Here is an 8,130-nt window from a genome sequence, read left to right on the forward strand (position 1 = left end):
GTAGTGAAGAAAGCCGGCACTCTTCCTGTGTATACAGTTCGACCCGAAGGCCAAGACAAGCCCCTGAGAACTTTACATCGAGACCTCCTACTGCCCTGTGGGTATTTACCACCTGAAAAGGAAATGCTTACTAAGCAGAAGAGGAAAATGCCTGTCTTACCCGTGTCTCCTGTACGTGCTGATGATGCTGATAACAATGACGAAGAGGAACTAATCTCATACCTACCTGTTCCCTTCTCTGCTGAACCTGTCACCTTCACAACAACCATCGACTTACCCAATACTCCGCAACCTGTGCCACTTATCAACCAGCCCGATGTCCCTGTAGTATTGGCTACAGAGGAAGAGAATGCTATCCTCTCAGAGGAACCTGTACCTGCTGAAGAGGAACAAGTTATTGCTAGCGGAACCGTGGAAGCTGGCTTTGAGCCAGTTGATCTTGTCGAAACTTCTCACGAGGAAGAAAGTCTGTCTTCTGATTCGGAAGCATCCAGAAGTAACTTGTCACAACACTCACCTACTGAATCAGAGCCTCTCAGTCCTGAGGCAGAACCACCTTTGAGGCATTCAACCCGCACCAGGAATCCTCCTGATCGGCTGCAATACATCAAGCCTGGTAAGCCTCTGTTAAAGAGCGTTCAGACCTTCCTGCATGGGTTAAGTTCTGTCTTCTCCTTCGCTCTTCAAGACGATGAAGAAGAGGAGACGATGCCTTCACACCTCAGCCAACCAGTCATTCGCTGCCAGCCTAGTCCATGTACGAGGACGTCCATGAGATTAGGGGGGGAGAGTGTAACCACGGTAACTTCTGACCCCACTTCCGCCAGTCCCTTTATTGTGGCGGGAATGAATCCTGTATAAGTTCCGGGTCAATCAGCTGCATGTCCCTGCTCCTCTGGCTGCTGTTGTCCCTGTGGTTGGCGTACTTGTCAGATCACGACAAATTTTGCACTACAGGCCAGTTGACAGCGTGCAATAACCCGGCCGATTCATTCATCTTTACACTACCTCACACTCGACTCAACGGTCAGGTTTTTTTTGTTCTCCCGCGATCAGCCCTGATCAGCGCGAGATGGCGAGCCACCCGACCACCGCTACGTTGCGGTAGGAATTGTGAACCTATGGACTGAATCACAAATTGTTGACAATGACCTATCACAGGTCCATGGAACTAAACTAAATCACATACTGGACTACACCTCATCCCACCTCCTTTTGGAACCTACTAAGCTGTTTTGTATTGTCAACATTATTTTTGTTTGTGATATATATGCATATGTTTTTATTTCTTTTGTACATCCGTCTATACACTTCTCATAACAAACATAATATATATATATTTGAGCTCTACTTTTGTTTCCTGTGTTTTATTCACACCCTCAGGCTCCATAGTCGAATCTTAATCTGATAGCTCATTGTCTATGAGGCTGCAGTCAGGCGCCCTGGTCCTTTAACCGCGTTACACAAGCAGTGGATGAAAATGCTAGTGAAGTTTATTTACAAGGTGTAGTGGCAAACAAGCAGTGGGGCATGACAAATAACTGAAGACACCTAAACTGGGAGAACTAAAATAACAGACCTGGGAGCATACGACAAAGGGATGAGCGGCAGACGAAGAGCAGGACACCGAAGAACACAGTGTAACGCAGACAAACCGGCAACAGGCAGGAGAACACACAGGGCTTAAATACACACACCGGTAATCAGGGGATGAGAGACAGGAGGGCAACACAGCTGGGAGAAATCAGAGCTGACGGGACAGGGGAAACGTAAAGTGAACACACTCACATCAGACAGAGACCTTCACAATAAAACAGGAAACTCACAGACACAGAACCAGACAAGACACAGAACTAAACAGACAGATTCACAAGCAGACAGTGTGAGACAGACGGAGGGAACACAGAGAAGTGGGAGCAGGCAGGCAAAGAACAGAAATCTAACAAATGGAAAATCACAATAGAATACATACTCGGAATGAACAAAAGCATAAGGAAACACAAAACACTGAGTCGGCAGGCTCAGGACCATGACAGTTTCCACTCGTTCACTGTCGTGTCATTGATGTTATGTTGTCGTTCCCGCCTGTGTTCAGTTCAGCCAGCCATTCAGTCTTTCAGTCAGTCAATCCTTTTGTTCCTGCTCTGTCTATCCATTCGTTCCAATAAATCATCATCACCCTGCACCGTGAGTCCTGCGTTTGGGTAATCTCTTCCTCACCTCCACACAACCCCTGACAGAATGACACGACCCGTGCCGCGAAGACACGCATACGACCCAGCGGACTCTGACCTTTTTGAGCGGCAGGAGGCAGCGCTCTCCCTATGGGCGGAGAATCTCCGGTGGAAAGAGTAGCTCTTCTCAGAGAGGGAGCACATTTTTGAGGGGTCTCGTCTGGCTCTGGGTGGGCCTCAGAGATGTTGTGGTCCTCCACCTGCTGCCTCACCTGCTTCGGAGCATTCGCCGCGGAGAGTGGGCGTCACTGGCCAAGCTTCGGCCGCTCGCCCTCCAGCCAGCCGCTTCACTCACCAGCCTCCCGACTTCGCCCTGGCACAGCGGCTCTGCCTCCCACCTCAGCTCAACGGAGGCTCCCGCGCTCAGCGGCTCAGCTGTTTCCACGACGACGAAGTAAGGCTTGCGCCACCGTCGCTCTTCCTGCTTGGAGCAGCAGCATCCGATGGTGAGCGAAACTTTTTTCTTTCTCCACACTGCAAGTCAGAGACTGTTCACCATTCTCCTAAACCAAAGACTGTTTACTGTGATTATATTCTAGACTACCCTAGTAATACTCACCATCCTGCCTCCGAAGAGACTGTTCCACCATCACAGGCCACTGCTAAAGACACTATCACCGCTAAACCTGATAATTTCTCCCATTCACTCATTATTTCCTCACCCATTACTCAGCCATTTCCTGCTAGCAGGGCGGCTCAGATTCGGCCTTCCCCTTCACCTGTTTCACCTTCTCAGGTGAAGGCAGCTAAGGCTCAGCCTGTCCCTGTAGCACCCCCTCCCGTGCCAGCTCCCAGGACGAGGGCAGCTGTGACCCAGTCTACCCCCACACCTGTTCCTGTTCCTCGGGTGGGGCTGACTGGTGTCCAGCCACCTCCCGTGCCTGTCACAGCACCCAGGGTGGGGGCAACCAGAATCCAACCCGACCCCCCTAGACGCTCAGCTGAGGTTCTCCAACCATTGTCCTCATGCTCTGGAGGCTCGGAAGAGCTAGCCTGTTCACCTGTCAGTCTACCACCTTATCCACCTCTTGATCTAGCTTTCCACGGCCTAGCATTATCTCTGGTTAGGCTAGTCAACCTATTTCCAGCTCAAGCACCAGGTTTGCTAGCAAAGGCTGCCACTTTGTCTCCTTCACTAACCCAGTCCTCTGCTCAGCCATTAGCCTCCCCAGTCCAGTCAGTCCAGTCACCTGTTCTCCAGCTTCAAGCCCAACAATCATGTTTTACAGTCCGGTGGTCTCAGCCTCAGATACTCAACTAATCAAAGTGATGTCATGACAAAAATGAATGAACAAAAATGCTTCATTTCTGTCAAACAAAGCTGTATGAAACGTTCCTCGTCGTTAGTATCATGGTTGCTGGGCAACCTGAGCAGTGCAACAAAGGCCAGACCGTCCCATTTCACAAGCCTCTCACTTCCACACTTCTCGTACTTCGCGAACTGCGCATACTCTGAAGCGTGCGGTCGCTGGATTGGGACAAAACCACAGACATACTCACTTGCCTATACATACAAGCATGGTGAACACAGCAGCACAGCGCAGCAAACATACATTATATATTATATGAGTCCGTAACTGCTCATGGACCTTGGGTCGCCCAGACCCAGGTCCCTGGCAGCTGTTGTATGTTTTTTCAATGTAATACAGGTCAAAGATAGTTTAACAAAGTGCTGTTTTCAGTTTGATTTTAATTTAACATACCATCCCAACTTTTTCTGATGTGGGGTTGTACAAGTTGCTGGAAACAAAAGGACTTCATTAAGTCTTCTAAAACATTATTTTTTATATGTCTGTATATTTATTGGTGACTTTGTAAATGAAATCATTTTTGTGTTGGATCACTCATAGTTCCCCAGTCATCCAGTGTAAAGACTGCTTAAGAGGTCAAGTACAAATAAAGTGGAAATCGCAGAGGTCACCAACGTAGAAGTTTATCTTTAAATAGAAGGTGCAGCAGGATATCCCCATTATGAACACAAGCACTGAGGAAATCCACAGTTTGTGCATTGTTTTTGTAACACCAAGGATTTTATGGTCTGTCAGTGCGTCACATTCAATTCTTCATGCATTCTTTTCTTGTGCCAAGTTATCTTCTGATACATTTATGATAAATATATGGCATTTTGTGACTTAGAAAGGCGGGAGCCGCACTTCTGCTTCAGGACAATAGGATTATTATTTTAAATGCTTGGGTAATGGAGTCGATGGTAGGTGTTGGTTTCCTCTTAGGCTGCATCCTTCTCTGCTAGTGCTGGTTCATATCTGTGCAATAAGTGGAATTACAGTACCATTCTATTTATTTATGTACTTTGATTCTAACTGTAAAATCTAATTAGTTCACAGAACTCAAAAAAACTATGCCAACTCGTTGCCTCAAAAAAAATATTTTTAGTAAAGTTTAATTAAGATGACTAAGTTAAGGCAACTTATTCACTTTGAGTACAGAGTAAAAACCTATTTAGTTTCCAGAACTAAAAAAAAAACTATGCAAACTCGTTGCCTAAAAAAAAGTAAAGTAAAAAAGTAAAGTAAAGCTTACTTGCAGTTTTTCTCAAATGCTAAAACACAAAAGCCAATACTCTAAACCAAATGACCAGTTGTCTAAACACATTTACTAAATCTAGCCATCATTTACCAATATCATAAACACATGTCACATGAAGACACAGTTCACAGAAAACAATCCTCCGTTGTCATAAATCTAAACACATCTTTCCTTGCTAAAACAGAAGTTGCAAAAGAACTCTGCTCATATTCTCAAATGAAAGCTCATGTGATGCAACATGCTTCTTCTTCTTCTTCTTCTTTGTGTTTAACGGCGGTTGGCAACCACCGTTAAACACAAAGAGCATTACCGCCTCCTACTGTTCCGGAGTATGGGTCAGACAGTGAGGATGCAACATGCTTGCCACAGTCAGCACAATTTGAACACAATGAACACACCTGGTGTCATTCATTACACACAACGACTCAAAATTGAAGACACCTGTTGCTAATGCTGTGACCACATGTATAAAAGCAAGTTCAGAGTGCACAGTATGCTGAAGATGCCTGAACACAATGGATGAAGGCAGAGTCAGGGGAAGAGGAATTCGATGCAGAGGAGGGAGAAGAGCTGGCCCTGGAAGAAGAGGAGCAGGCCAACGAGGAAGAGGAGTTCAAATGAGAGGAGGAAGAGGAGCAGGCCAACGAGGAAAAGGAGTTCAAATGAGAGGAGGAAGAGGAGAAGGCCAACGAGGAAGAGGAGGAGGCCAACATGGGAGAGGAGGAGGTCCAGGAGGGAGAGCAAGACAACCTCGCACCATCATTACGGACGAGATGCAAGCAACAGTCATTGACAGTGTCATCGTCCATAGCATGATAAAGGCTGAAGCAGGACTAAGAGTCCGTCCAAACCTGAGTAGGTTCACCACTGCCACCATTATCAGGGCATTCAGACAACACAACAGGTACTCGATTGCTTTCTTTGTCACAATACAGTTTTACAAACCTGTGAAAGTAGTCTATTGGTTTCACATCAGTTGTGACTGTATTGTAACACATGTCAATTGACAACACATGTTTCTTTCTTTAGAGTTGAAAGAATGACACATAGAGGTGGGAGGGTTGCCATATTTAAAGAAACCCTCATTGTGGATATGGCTCGTGGGAACAACCTCATCAGACTCCGGGAGATCAGAGACAAAGTCATTGCCGATAATGTCAACTTTGAGAGCATTGTTGATGTCAGCTTGGCCACAATAGACCGAGTTCTCCGGCGCCAAAAGACGCGGATGAAACAGGTCTATAGGGTTCCCTTTGAGCGCAACTCTGCGCGACACAAAGACCTACGTTACGAGTATGTGCAAGTATACATGTTCACAGTACAGTTAGTGGACATACTGTGTTTCTCAGTGGCCTACATTACTTCTGGACAATCCTGTGCTACCTGATTGACTGTTGTTCTGAACACCTGTGCACTTTCACATTTTCACAGAGGATATTACAGCTGGACGCGATGGCCAGACCTCATGAGTACCTCTTCCTGGATGAGGCTGGCTTTAACCTGCAGAAACGAAGGCAAAGAGGCCATAACGTCATTGGCCAAAGAGCCATCACTGAGGTCCCTGGTCAACGGGGGGGGGGGTAATATTACCCTTTGTGCGGGCATGGGTTCGGAGGGGCTTGTCCACCGGCATGCTGTCCTTGGGTCTTACAACACCCAACGTCTCCTCACCTTCCTAGAGGAGCTAAAAGACATCCTCCTGGACCGCCAACAACACCATCCTGGGCCCGCACATCACATTTATGTGATCATTTAGGACAATTTCTCCTTTTTGAGCACTTTTCCACTTTTCATCTTCCTGATTTATCCGATATTTCCGAGTTCATATGTAAATCAAAGCCTGCCACATGTCATCTTCACCCCATGCCCACGGGGCTTGTGATATCCTGCCTCTCTTCTTTACTCCCACTCATCTGTGCTATCATTCACTCTTCTCTCACCACCGGTATCATTCCCTCCTTATTGAAAACTGCTCTAGTCACTCCTATATGGAAAAACCTTCTTTAGATCCTAACAACTTTAACAACCTCTGTCTGATTTCCAATCTACCCTTCATTTCTTAGATACTCGAAAAAGTGGTTGCAGCTCAACCTCATTTACACCTGGTTAATAATAATATTTACGAGAGATTTCAATCTGGTTTTCGCTCATGTCACAGTACCGAAACTGCTCTACTTAAAGTCACTAACGATCTTCTAATCGGAGCTGACTCTGGTCTTCTCACCATTCTCGTCCTTTTAGATCTGAGCTCAGCCTTCGACACCATCTCTCACTCTGTACTTCTAAGCAGACTTTCCTCTCTCGGCGTCTCTGACACACCCCTCGCCTGGTTTCAATCATATCTCCTCGACCGTTCCCAGTTTATTCAACTAAGATCATTCCGCTCTCGTCTATTCCCCGTCAACTCTGGTGTACCCCAAGGCTCAGTTTTAGGCCCTCTCCTCTTCATAATATACATCCTCCCTCTAGGTACCATTTTCTGCAAATGTGATCTTCACTTTCACTGTTTTGCTGATGACACCCAGTTACATCTCTCTTGCAGACCTGATTCCTCCCACCTTCCTCCCTTACAGAATGTCTATCTGAATTAAAATCTTGGTTTACCTCTAATTTTCTAAAGCTCAATGAGGATAAAACTGAGATCAGAACTCTGCTGCCCACACTATCACCAGAACCCCTCCTACCAGCTGCTCTGCTCCCAGGCTGTGGAGCTCTCTGCCCCCAGAAATAAGAAACATTGGTTCTCTCCCCCAGTTTAAATCCCAACTCAGAACTCATCTGTTCAAATCTGCATATTCACTGTGAATCCACTGTTTGTTAATTTTATCTTGTGCTTTTGTTTTATTGTTCTTATTCTGCCATTGTTTTACTAAGTGTTTTATCCTATTGGAGTGTCCTTGGGTGACTTGAAAGGTGCTCATAAATAAAATTTATTATTATTATTATTTTATTTTTTTTATTTTTTGCATTTAAAATTTTTAAATGGCAGCACATAATAACACTTGTAGTCCTCAGGGGTCAAAAATGTCCTCACTTCATTTGAGTGTTTTTTTTTAAAGTATAAAGAGCAGGTCATCTGCTAATTGGATGGTTGTTGGTTCAGTCTCTGTGTGCTCTAGTCTGGAGTTCTTACCAAGGTGTCCTTGGGCAAGTTACTGAACCCCAACTTGGTCTCTGATGCATCCATTGGCATGTGAACGTTAAAAAGTGTAATACAAGCAGAATACACTGTGTGTAATGCTTTCAGTAGAAAAGCAACTGAAGGGACCTGGCATATGTGCTTGGACCGTGGTAGATTGTCTTTCTCTGTGATGCCCGAGAGAGTCAGGCATCGTCTGTCACTGGGAAG

The 8,130-nt window shown here is 45.8% G+C and overlaps 1 pseudogene; it reads left to right on the top strand.

Annotated features, from left to right (window-relative positions):
- The first annotated feature begins 5,554 nt into the window (after positions 1 to 5,554).
- LOC147315390 (uncharacterized) lies at positions 5,555 to 7,367 on the top strand (annotated as a pseudogene).
- The last annotated feature ends 763 nt before the right edge of the window (positions 7,368 to 8,130 follow it).

Source organism: Aulonocara sp. 'chitande type north' Nkhata Bay, linkage group LG13 (assembly GCF_057382095.1).
Source record: "Aulonocara sp. 'chitande type north' Nkhata Bay isolate Kocher_YH1m ecotype deep benthic linkage group LG13, A_spYH_male_GT1.1, whole genome shotgun sequence".
In the NCBI taxonomy this organism is placed as follows: Eukaryota; Metazoa; Chordata; class Actinopteri; order Cichliformes; family Cichlidae; genus Aulonocara; species Aulonocara sp. 'chitande type north' Nkhata Bay.